Source organism: Odocoileus virginianus, chromosome 34 (genome assembly GCF_023699985.2).
Source record: "Odocoileus virginianus isolate 20LAN1187 ecotype Illinois chromosome 34, Ovbor_1.2, whole genome shotgun sequence".
Taxonomy (NCBI): Eukaryota; Metazoa; Chordata; class Mammalia; order Artiodactyla; family Cervidae; genus Odocoileus; species Odocoileus virginianus.
The window spans coordinates 12,110,260-12,122,312 of NC_069707.1; positions in this window are offsets into that span (position 1 = coordinate 12,110,260).

A 12,053-nucleotide genomic window follows, 5' to 3' on the forward strand; every position below is an offset into this window, starting at 1 on the left:
GAAGACCATTTCATGGAAGTCACAACGATGGCTATTTCTGGTTACTTCTCCAGTTTTACCATTTCCTCTGATTCCTCTGTCTATAATTTCAGCTCCTTGAATGAGATATTCTATGGTTTGATTCTTGATAATGCCATGCTATTTCATTTTACTGAAATGCTTTCTACACAATTACATTTATTCTTATTCTCCTATTCATTTCTTCTTTTATTTTTCTTTTGATTAATAGGCAAATACATACAATATTTATGGCTTCCCTGGCGGCTCAGATAGTAAAGAATCTGCCTGCAACCCAGGAGACCAGGGTTCAATCCCTGGGTCGGGAAGATCTCCTGGAGAAGCTACCCACTCCAGTATTCTTGCCTGGAGAATTCCATGGATAGAGGAGCCTGGTGGGCAACAGCCCTGAGGTCGCGACTAACCCTTTCACATTGCAATATTTGTAATATATTAAAGATAAAGAATTTTTTGAAAGAACATCTGGGTAACCCTCACTGAAAGGGATTGCTAAAATCAATCCTAGCTTTGATATTAGCTAAGAGAACTCACACACTCAGAATATGGTCATTATCACAGTGTGATTTATTACAGTGTAAGGGGCTCCCCAGGTAATGCTAGTGCCATAAAAAAGGAGAGTGGTAAAGAACCCACATGCAATTGCAGGAGATGCAACAGACGTGGGTTTGATCCCTGGGTCGGGAAGATCCCCTGGAGGAGGAAATGGCAACCCACTCCAGTACTCTTGCCTGGGAAATCCCATGGACAGAGGAGCCTGGTATGCTACAGTCCACTGGGCCACAAAGGATTGGACATGATTGAATGATTGAGCAAGGATGCAAAACAAAATCAGCAAAGGGAAAAGGCACAAGGAATCCAGTTGTAAGCTTCTAAGAGCCCACTCCCAGGGGAGTCTTATAGATGTGATTAACTCTTCCAACAGTGAGTTGTGACAACACACATAAAATGTTGCCTATCAGGGAAGCTCCTTAGAGACTCAGCGCCAAGAGTTTTCCCTGGGAACTGGACATGCAGGCTCCCTCTGCCTGGCATATATTGAATACCAAAATTCAAGACTTCTGGATGGAAAGCAAGTGTCTGGGATAAACCATATTGTCTAGGCACAGTGAGCCACTCTCATCAGGCAATGGTGGGAACCCCTCCCCTCAAAATGAAATCTAACCTCCCAGACACCAGCCAAGGTCAAACTTGCAGGCAGGTCTTTCTAAGGATAGCATCTCAGGCCTGCTATTTATTCTGGTATGCACTTTCTGTTTTTGCCCATTCCAAATCCTGAAACCTCCATCCCAAACACTCACCATCCATCCATCAAGTAACCACTCAGTTAATGAGTATTTACTATGTCCTTGCTATTTTCCCCCTACAGATTTATTACATATGTATGTGTGCCTATGGACTTCTCTGGGGGCTGAGATAGTGAAGAATCTGCCTGCAATACCGGACCTGGGTTTGATCCCTGGGTTAGGAAGATCCCCTAGAGAAGTGAATGGCAACCCACTTCAATATTCTTGCCTGGAGAATCACATGGACAGAAGAGCCTGGAAGGCTGCTAGTCCATGGGATAGCAAAGAGTTGGGCATGACTTGACTACTGAATAACATAATACTATTCTAATATTTTAGGCTTTTATATATCACTATATGGCATGTTCGTTCCACCTTATTGCTCTTCTGTTTAAAAGATTTACTGTCTTATTTCTTGATTCTTTTTATATATGAAATAGGAAATCATTTGCCTACCCTCATACATATCCACAGATGTTTTTATTGGGATCCTATTAAATTTACAAATAAATTAGAAAGGACTGGCATCCTTTTTAAATTTAGTCTTCTGCATAGAAATAGATAATAAGATAGATATATATTTTTTGATGATAAGTGCTAAATAAGTCAGAGAAGGAGATCAGAAGGTGGGGATGGAGGCTGCTTTCTAAATAGGAGAGACTTATTGATATTTTTCTAATTAATGAATTAATTTGGCCGTGCTGGGTCTTAGTTACCGCACACGGGACCTTCATTCTTCATTGCGGCATGCGGGATCTTTAGTTGCAGTATGTGAACTCTTTATTGCAGTGTGTGGGGTCTAGTTCCCTAACGAGGGGTCAGAACCAGGCCCCCTACATTGGGAACTCGGAATCTTAGCCACTGGACCACCAGGCAAGTCCCGTGATGATATTTTAGTATAGACGCTAATGAAGTGAGGAAGGGAGTTCATGTTCCAGCTAGAGGGAGTGGCAAGTTCAAAGGCCCTCAGGGATTGGTCTTTAGCCAGAAGCTCAAACAGCTCAGCCACAGACACAGGAGACTAGGCAGGGTGTCCTGCCGAGATGCAGTTTGATGGATAGATGCAGTGGTAGGCTGAGGTAGACAGTCTCCTGTTTTCTTAGTGAAATAGGAAGCTGCACAGTGAGAATCTGGAAGGCAGTGTTAAGAGAAGGGAAGGACGTCGCTGGTGGTCCAGTGGTTAAGACTCTGCCTTGCAATGCAGGGAACACAGGTTTGATCCCTGGTCCAGGAAGATCCCACATGGTGAGGAGCAACTAATGTCGTGCACCACAACTCCTGAAGCCCTCAGCTCTGGGGTCTGTGCTCCACAACAAGAGAAACCACTACAAAGAGAAGCCCCTGCTCGCTGCAACTAGAGACAAGTCCACATGTAGCAACGGAGACCCAGCACAGCCCAAAATAAATGAATACAAAGAGGAGAAGGGGACTGTGGTATTTCTAGCAGGTGGCATGAGGGGCCCATTCAACACTAGTGAGTGTGTATTCTCGGTGAGAATTATGCTCGGTTCTCAGCCACATTCAAACACATGGGTAGAGGCTCAGAGGAGGCAAGAGGTGGACTTATTCAGGGTTGTGGTTTAACCAAGAAGGAATCACAGGCAACAGAAGGGCAAGAAAACGGAGGATGAAGTGTTTGGGAATATGGTAATAACAGTAACCGTGCAATTTCTGCCAGATAAAGAGAGAAGTAAGGACAGAAGGAGGCAAGTGACCGTGACCTTTCTTGAGTCTTTTAAACTAGCCCATCAGAATTATTTTGTAAAATGTACTGTGAAACTCGCTTTCTAGAGATTATCCTTCAAACTATAAACCTGTGAAGAGGTCATTTATTACTTGAATGAATTAACATAATTATTAGTACCCTTACAAACCTGAACATTTTTCTATCCCTAGAAGTTATCATATAACCAAGACTATAACAATGGTTAAAGATTCTCTTATTAAACTTCAACATCAATCATAAAAGGAACTTGACCTTTGTAATACTCAAATAATTCTTGATAATTTATGATGTTAAATATAGGCCTGGAGCAAGTAATTAAAATTGACAGAAGGTGGGGATTTCCCTAGCAGTCCAGTGGTTAAGACTCCATGCTTCCAATGTGAGGGGCGTGATTTTGATCTCTGCTTGGGGAACTAGGATCCCACATGATGCAGGGCACAGCCAAGGAAAAATGAAGTAAGAAAAAAAATTTTTTAGCTCACATAAAGTGGGAAAATCTTGGATAACAGTTAAGATAACTGCTCCGTTGGAAGCCCAAGCCTTTTTGATTTTTGATACACCAGAATAGCAAATCTGATTAATTACCATTTTATATTCTTTCTTCCCTTGCAAGGAATCTGGGAAATCCTAGGCCTCGCTAAAAACAAGGCCATATTTTGTAAAGTACTGATTCATTGTCCAGATATAATTAAGCTGACTTTTTTTCATTTCTAACTCAATAAAGCATCAAACCTGTATTTCCTTTCCTTCCTTTCTTCATAAAATCTCAGAGTTGAAAAGAAATAAACATACACCAGTGCTTGGCCCCTATGTGGATTTTTGACAAGGAATCATACAGTTTATTCTTTGGTCGTGCCAGTGATAGGGAAGTCCAATTCATTGTCCAATTGATTTCAACTCTGTTTGCTATAAAGTTCTATCTCAAACTGAGCCCAAATATGCTGCCATAAAAACTTCTACCCCCTTGTCTCAGGCTTTTACCCAAAGCCACGCTACATAGATTTGACTCCTCTCCCACAGTATAATCTTCCAAAGAATGTTTTAAAAAACTGCCACACTTTTTACTCAACATAAACAGCTACACTTTTCCTCACTTCTTCGAGTCATTCTTCATATGATTGTCTCACCAGTCAAACCCTTGTCCTCAGATCAGCTCCAGAGAGTGGTTTTCCTCCTCCTGACAGTGGCTCCCAACACAGTACTACAAATAAGGATGGCCCGCCTCAGAGAAGACCAGACCTATGAAGGTCTCTTATTATACTTCCATTCTAACTTAAAATCCCATTTGCTATTTATAGCATCTGTATCACGTTGCATTGGTTGCTCTTAAACTGTACTCCTGTGCGGTTGGTTTCCTGGGCCAAGTTCCAGCCATTACATTTGTCTGTATTAAACTTTGTTCTCCTAGATTAAGCCCATCATTTCAACCTACTGCCTTTTCGACTGTCATTCTGTCAAATGTATTAGCCTTCTGCATTTACCTCTTCTAAAGATCTAATCAGTGCATTCTCAATGTCATTATATCAATAATGATATAAAAAAGTCTGATTACTAAGCAGTCTGCTCTTTAGCTTTAAAGCCTTCTCTCAGTCCTTGTTTCAGCCATTTCTGATCACTCCACTGAATACAGATCCACCCACGTCACATCATCTCGTCTACAAAAGCATCGTGTGATGCTTGACATTTCTTCTAAATGCTGTAGCACTCTTTTCAGAAATCATCTTTAAGTACAACTCCATGGTGGGTACCATGGCTTTAAGCCTACAGCTAAAGACCTCCCTTTTCTGACTGCAATACTGCGCAGCACCACAAAGTGCTTTGAAGACCTCCGCCTCAAGATATTGGACCGAGCACAAGCAATTGCCTCGTGTTCCTTCAGAGACTCCACTGGTATTTTGCTATGAAATTGTAAAAAGTCATACAAACACTATAAGAGGGAAGATGGTGAGGGGATTCATCAGCAGATAAGAAATTTCAAACACATCTGGAAGGCCAAAGGAGACAGAAGCGTCTTAATGTGATGGGTGAGCTGGAGCTCAAACTCCAGTTCAGTTTTGGGATGTGAGCTAAGTCGCTTCAGTTGTTTCGGTCGATTCCAGCCCTGCAACTCTATGGACTGTAGCCCACCAGGCTCCTCTGTCCATGGGATTCTCCAGGCAAGAATACTGGAGTGGGTAGCCATGCCCTCCTCCAGGGGATCTTCCCAATCCAGGGATCGAAACTGCAGCTCCTGCATTGTAGGTGATTCTTTCCCACTGAGCCACCGAGAAAGCCCCTCAGGTGGGGTAGCTGTGTAGTTAGGAGACCAGCCAGAGTCTGTGAATTAAGGAGTAGGAAAGTAGAGTGGGGCTGAAAATGTGGAAGAGCTGTGCTAACCTACTCCCAGCTTTCCTGCTTTACCCGCCAGAGGCTGCATCACAAAAGGAGGGAAAAAAAATATCCTGATTCCTAAGGAAATTAAAGGCTATGTTTTCCACCGTGAGTACTGGGTTTGACTCCCTAAAGAAGTATAGCAGCCACACTAAATGACTCTCTAACACATAACAGCTTCCCCTTTGGGGAAAGAGGCTTAACCGGAGGGAGGCAGTGGAAGGAGAAAGTCACACCATGAGATGAAATAATCCATCACCTCTTTGATCCTTAAATATAAGGGAACTAGAGCTTCCCTAGTGGCTGACTGGCCAAGAATCTACCTGGCAATGCAGAAGACGCAGGTTCAATCCCTGGGTCAGGAAGATACTCTGGAGGAGGAAATGGCAACCCCCTCCAGTATTCTTGCCTAGGAAATCCCGTGGACAGAAGCGCCTGGCGGGCTACCATCCATGAGGTCTCAAAGAGTTGGACATGACTTAGCGACGCTGTAAACAACAACAATAATAAAGGAACTAACAAGGATCAACAGATTTACCAGGAAAAAAAAACACATGGATGAGCTAGATCAAGATACACTAAGCAAAAATTAATCCCAGAGGAAACAGATAATTCAAGAAGCAAAAAAGGGTTGAAATAAAATAGTCTCAGAAAATATTATATAGATAAAACAAAATAGAAGGCTTTGAAAAAGAAACAGTATAAGAAAGGGCTACTATAAACTAATAATAGGAATGTGACAATAAAAATATTTCGATAGAACTAGAAGATAAAGTTGAAAATTATCCCAGGTACCTCTCAAGGATTAACGTGCTTAAGAATCGCCTGGGGATCTTATTAGTAAAGAGTCTAATTCGGTAGTTTTGAGGTGAGACCTGAAACTCTACATTTCTAACAAGCTCCCAGGTGAGGCCGACGCTGCTGGGCCATGAACACACATTGAGTAGAAAGGCCATAGATACAGAAGTTCTTAAAAAAGAGAGAGTCCAAAATTATGAAACAAGAAAAAGGAGGGAGGAACTTCCCTGGTGGTCTGATGGTTAAGAATCCACTTTGCAAGGGACACAGGTTTGATCCCTGATCAAGCAACTACGATCCTACATGCTGTGGAGCAACTGAGCCCGCGAACCGCAACTACTGAAGCCTGTGTGCTTTGGAGCCCCAGCGCTGCAACTGGAGGGCCGGCGTGCTGCAACAGAAGATCCTGTGTATGCAGCTAAGACCTAATGCAGCCAAATGAATAAATGACACAATTTTTTTTAAAAAGGAGGACAGAAAGACTATCTAGGAGAGCCAACATATGCAACTAATTAAAGTGGCAGGAAGAGAAAATGGGTAAGATGTGTCAAAAAAATAATGGAAGAAACCTTCTAGAACTGAAAAGGGATTCAAGTCCTCAGCTTAAAAGGGCTCATTACTGAGTAGGATGAATTTTAAAAAGGCTCACTTCTAGACACATTCACACGCAATTTCAGAATGCTAGAAAATAAGTAAATATAAGGATCCTGAAAGCTTCCAGAGAGTAGAAAGTAGGACAACTACAAAGGAGTTTGGAAGAGGCGTATATTAAATTTCTGTTAGATGGATTGGATGCTAGCAGGCAATGCCTTCGAAATTCTGAGTGTAAACACTTAGGACGTGAATTTTTAGATCCATTTACTCCCGGTCATTCAAGTTAGGGTAGAACAGAGACCTAAGTAAGGTGTGACAGACATTGAAGTTTGGCTGATACATTTCCATTCCCACCTGCCTTTCCAGTGTGTGTGTGTGTGTGCGCGTGTGCGCATGCATGCTAAGTCATGTCTGACTTTGCTACCGCATGGTCCGTAGCCCAGCAGCCTCCTCTCTCCATGGAATTTTCCAGAATAGTGGAGTAGGTTGTCATTTCCTACTACTGGAGATCTTCTGGACCCAGGGATGGAAGCTGCATCTCTTGCACCTCTTGCCCTAGCAGGTGGCTTTCTCACCACTGCGCCAGATAGACGCTGGTGTATCCCAGTGCCTGCTTATAGGCTTTGTACAGCTAGGGAGTGCCCATCAGACACCTGTCTGGTCAGTGAGGTGTAGGCAAAGATCTGCTGAAGATACTTCTGGGGAACTTGGTCCAAGTTTCCTGTATGCTCCAAAAGAAGTTTTGTTTACTGGCTGGTTATATAGCTATTTATGTGAAGTTATTAACCATGTTAAACAATCTGTGTCTTCACTTACTTTTACTATGCTTTGTCACTAAATTTCTGAGAAGATTAAAATATCAACTACATTTATCAATTTGTCAATCTCCCCCTGTAATTTTACCAGTTATTGCTGCATATCTCTTGAGACATTAAGAATTGATCCTTGGTCATATCGTTAGTCTTAACTGCTCCCTTTGCCTTTAGAGCTGAGTGAGTTTGCTGTCATTTCTCGAACTGGGAGGTTGGCCTATACCTTGAGAGACTCTTCATGGCTTAAGATAGAACATTTTATAAATATTCCCAATATACTTAAAATTTACTGATGTAGGGTACTTGCTCTTTTAAATATATCTATAATATTTTTTTTAGGTCTCTGACTATTCAGTTCAGTTCAGTTCAGTTGCTCAGTCGTGTCCAACTCTTTGCGACCCCATGGACTGCAGCACGCCAGGCTTCCCTGTCCATCACCAACTCCAGAGCTTACTCAAACTCATGTCCATTGAGTCGGTGATGCCATTCAACCACCTCATCCTCTGTCGTCCCCTACTCCTCCCGCCTTCTCTGACCATTATTGACCATTATTTTTTTTCAAAAGCAGTCCTTAATCAATACGTCTATAATGGTCAACATCAATCATGAAACAAAATCTTTTGAATCCCTTTCATTTTTGGCAAACAATTTCAGTATAAGCTGTTCAGTCTTCTCCCCCTCCCTCTTTCCTTCTTTTGTTCTTATTTTAATATAATCCTAAATTCAGACACATTTAATAATAAAATAACTAATCAAAATAATAAAATAAAAAGTTACTTTTAATGTTAGGTAATCATTTTGAGAGCAATCTTTAATATGTGTTTTGTTTTATAGTGAATTTAAGGTTTCTATTTTTGCATATTTTAGCTTGTTTCGGTTCTTACCACTCATTATTGTGCCCTGAAGCCTGCTTTGTCTGGGCATGAAGCAAAAAGCAACTTGAATCTTGCTAAAATATGAGAGAAGATATGACTACAGTCTAAGATCAAAGGGATTAGGCATAGCTTTGGGTGTTTCATATATATTCCATGTTGACCCCAATTAATGAAGAACAAAATTAAGAGCTTCTCCCCACCAACCCTTGGGTATTTTTATACCAGTACCACTGAAGATGGGAGTTCATGGCACAGGACCAATTTTATGTGTGATTTCTGGCAAAAGACTCCAAGTGACTTCAACTGTATAGGCACTAATTTCTGATTCAATATAGCTGAGAATCTTGGGGCAAGAAAATTTCCTGAATCCAAACTTAGGGTCCTTGTTGTGATTTTTTACTGTCCTAGCACTGAAAAACCATTGATATGTCCCTTCTCCATTTAATTTTTTAAAAATCCTAAACTGTAAAATAGACATTGGAAAACTCAATACAATTCTGGCATTTCTCATGCTTACTTCAGTGGTTTAACAACATAAAGATTTCAAAAGCAATTCTATGTACTGGGGTCCTGTTTTCAGAGCACCTTAAACACATGCATCGTTGGCCTACATGGTCAAGAAACAGTGGTCATGGTTCTCCCCAAAATCCCACTAGGCCACAGCGGCAAAAATCTACTGCCTATAAGGGTCAGGAGGTAAAACAAAGTGACTGAGGCACTGTGGGTGAGCTAATGAAGAAGGCTGGGTTTGTGGTGATTACAAAAAAAATCCCCCTTGTAAGAGGGATAGAGTTTTCCACCTCTGGGCAGTTGTGGCCAAAAACTGTTTGCAGATATTGCCAGATCTTCTGATTTTGTAAGAGAAGCCCCAAATACAAATTTTACATGAATACTTCCTGTGTTAGTTTTTGTAACTATTGATACTTAGAAACATTTTAGTATCTACAAATTTTATTTATTTACATTAGATATGCTTCAAAGGCCAACAGAACACATCAATGAAATAAATCCAAGCCAGTGGGTACCAATTTTCGACTTCCATTGTGTATATATACATGATTTTAATACCTTCTGACATACAAGTGTTAATAGACCATCTTTGTTTTCTTTCTGACTTTAGTCTGTATGACAAATTCTAGGTCCATCTGTACAGATGACCCAGTTTTGTTTCTTTTTATGGTTGAGAACTATTCCATTGCACATACGTACCACATCTTGGGCCTCTCAGGTGGCTCAATGGTAGAGAATCTGCCTGCCAACGCAGGAGATGCAGGAGACAGGTCGATCCCTGGGTCAGGAAGATCCTTTGGAGGAAGAAATGGCAACCCACTCCAGTATTCCTGCCCTGGAGAATCCCCTGGATAGGGGAGCTTGGGGGCTATAGTTCATGGGGTTGCAAAGAGTCGGACACAGCTGAGTGAGCACGTACACACATCACATATTAATGCATGTATGTGGAAATCTACAAAAATGGTGCAGATGAACCTAGTTCCAGGGCATGAATAGATATGTGGGCATAAAGTGTGGGCCTCTGGACACAGAGAAGGAAGGATAGGGTGAGATAAATTGGGGTATTAGGTTTGACATAAATAAACTACCGAGTGTCAAACTGATACCTAGTGGGAATCTGCTCAATAGCACAGGAAGCTCAGTCCTGTGGCCCGTGATGACCTAGGCGGGTGGGGTGGAGGGGCAAGGTGAGAGGGAGGTCCAAGAGGGAGGGGCTGTAGGTACACACAGAGGTGACTCATTTCACTGCACAGAAGAAACTAATACAACATCTAAAGCAATTATACTCCAATGAACATAAATACCTTCTGAGTCAGACCAGGCAAGATAATTCAGATTACATTTCCCATCATTCAAGGGGGTGGGGACGGGGTTTTCAGGATGAGATTTAAGTTGCTTGAAAGAAAATGGAGAAATTTGCTATTTCTTACAGGTGTGTGTGCAAGTGTGATGTAAGTGTGTGTAAGTGTAATCGCATGTGTGATATAGTAACTCATTACACAAGTAATACTTTGGTATCTGATGGTGCCTCTTCTTAGTGAGTTCAAAAGTTCTGCATGAGATACCTGATGTTTACTAAGCTCCATCCCAGAGACCAAGTCTCCAATCAGAATGTGATTTACCAGGTTTACAAACTTAAATCTTTTTCAGTAGTCATGATTATAAATACTGATTGATTCCTCGTTGTTCTGATAAGTGCATTAGCATTAAACCAGTTTCCTTACCTTTTCTCTGTATTTCAAGATCTGGCTACCCATCAATAAGAATTTAATTTTTTTTTTCCTCAGAGTCTTTGAAATGTATTTTGGATGGAACAAAATTGTTTTTCATCTCACTTCCAGAGTAGTTTTCTAACAACCACATAAAACATTTTAATTGCAAATGCAGCCACTCCAAATAGCTAGGCAAATTAGCATAAATACAGAAGTGAAAGCCATTAGGATGGTCCTAAATTAAGTCAGGCCACAAGAAGAAATCTTAGTGAACAAAAAAAGATTAAACGTAGAGAATTCACAGAATTGGTGCCATAGTTGTGGCCGTTGGGGCCTATAGCTGTGCATTCTTCCCACTAAGCCCAGGGCATTTCACATAATTTGGTTGTTCAGCGTATACTTGCTACAGGGATGAATGGCTAGGTCTTCTGGCTTTCACCAGGCACCTATCCTAAATGCTCCTGTTGCATTAATATCGCTAAAAGGCTGATTTCATCACGTCACTCCTCTGCTCAAATACCCTTGCATTATCTATTGACTCAAAGTAAACATTTTCTGGGCCTGAATAAAATCCTGTTTTAATTATTGCTACTTCTAAAATAAATGCGTCCTCTTGCTCCAGCCAGCCACGTTATTTAGCACACTTCTTAAAATACACACGGGCGGGTACACATACACAACCTGTCCCACCTCTCAAAGCTAATTAAAGCGTCTCCATCCTGTTAGCTTCTGTGGAGTGCTTATTTTCTTCATGAAATACTCCTTGGGCATAACAGCTAGCTTTGCTTTTGCTTTTATCTTAATAATCATCAATATCCGGTGCTTTTATCTCAATAATCATCAATATCCGGCTCATCTAAATGCAGACGCCTTTACTCTTCCCCAGACCTAATCAATAAGCTCTCCAGAGGAGGAGTCTGAAAATTTCCTCCTGGAGATATTTTTGATAGGAAAGTTTAGGAAACTGACATATCACGCTTTCATTGTCATGGAATCATTGATAGCCTTTTACTGTTACCTGTCTGCCTCCTCGGGACTTCTCCTCAGTAAGATGCATGTGCGCGTGTAGTTCCTTGGTTGTGTCTCACTCTTTGAGACCCCATGGGCTGCAGCCTGCCAGGTTCCTCTGTCCAGGGGGATTCTCCAGGCAAGAATACTGGAGTGGGTTGCCATGCCCTCCTCCAGGGGATCTTCCCAACCCAGGGATCGAACCCGGGTCTCCCACATTGCAGGCCGATTCTTTACCGTCTGAGCCACGAAGGAAGCCCAAGAATACCGACTGGAGTGGGTAGCCCATCCCTTCTCCAGGGGATCTTCCTGACCCAGGAATTGAACCCGGGTCTCCAGCATTGCAG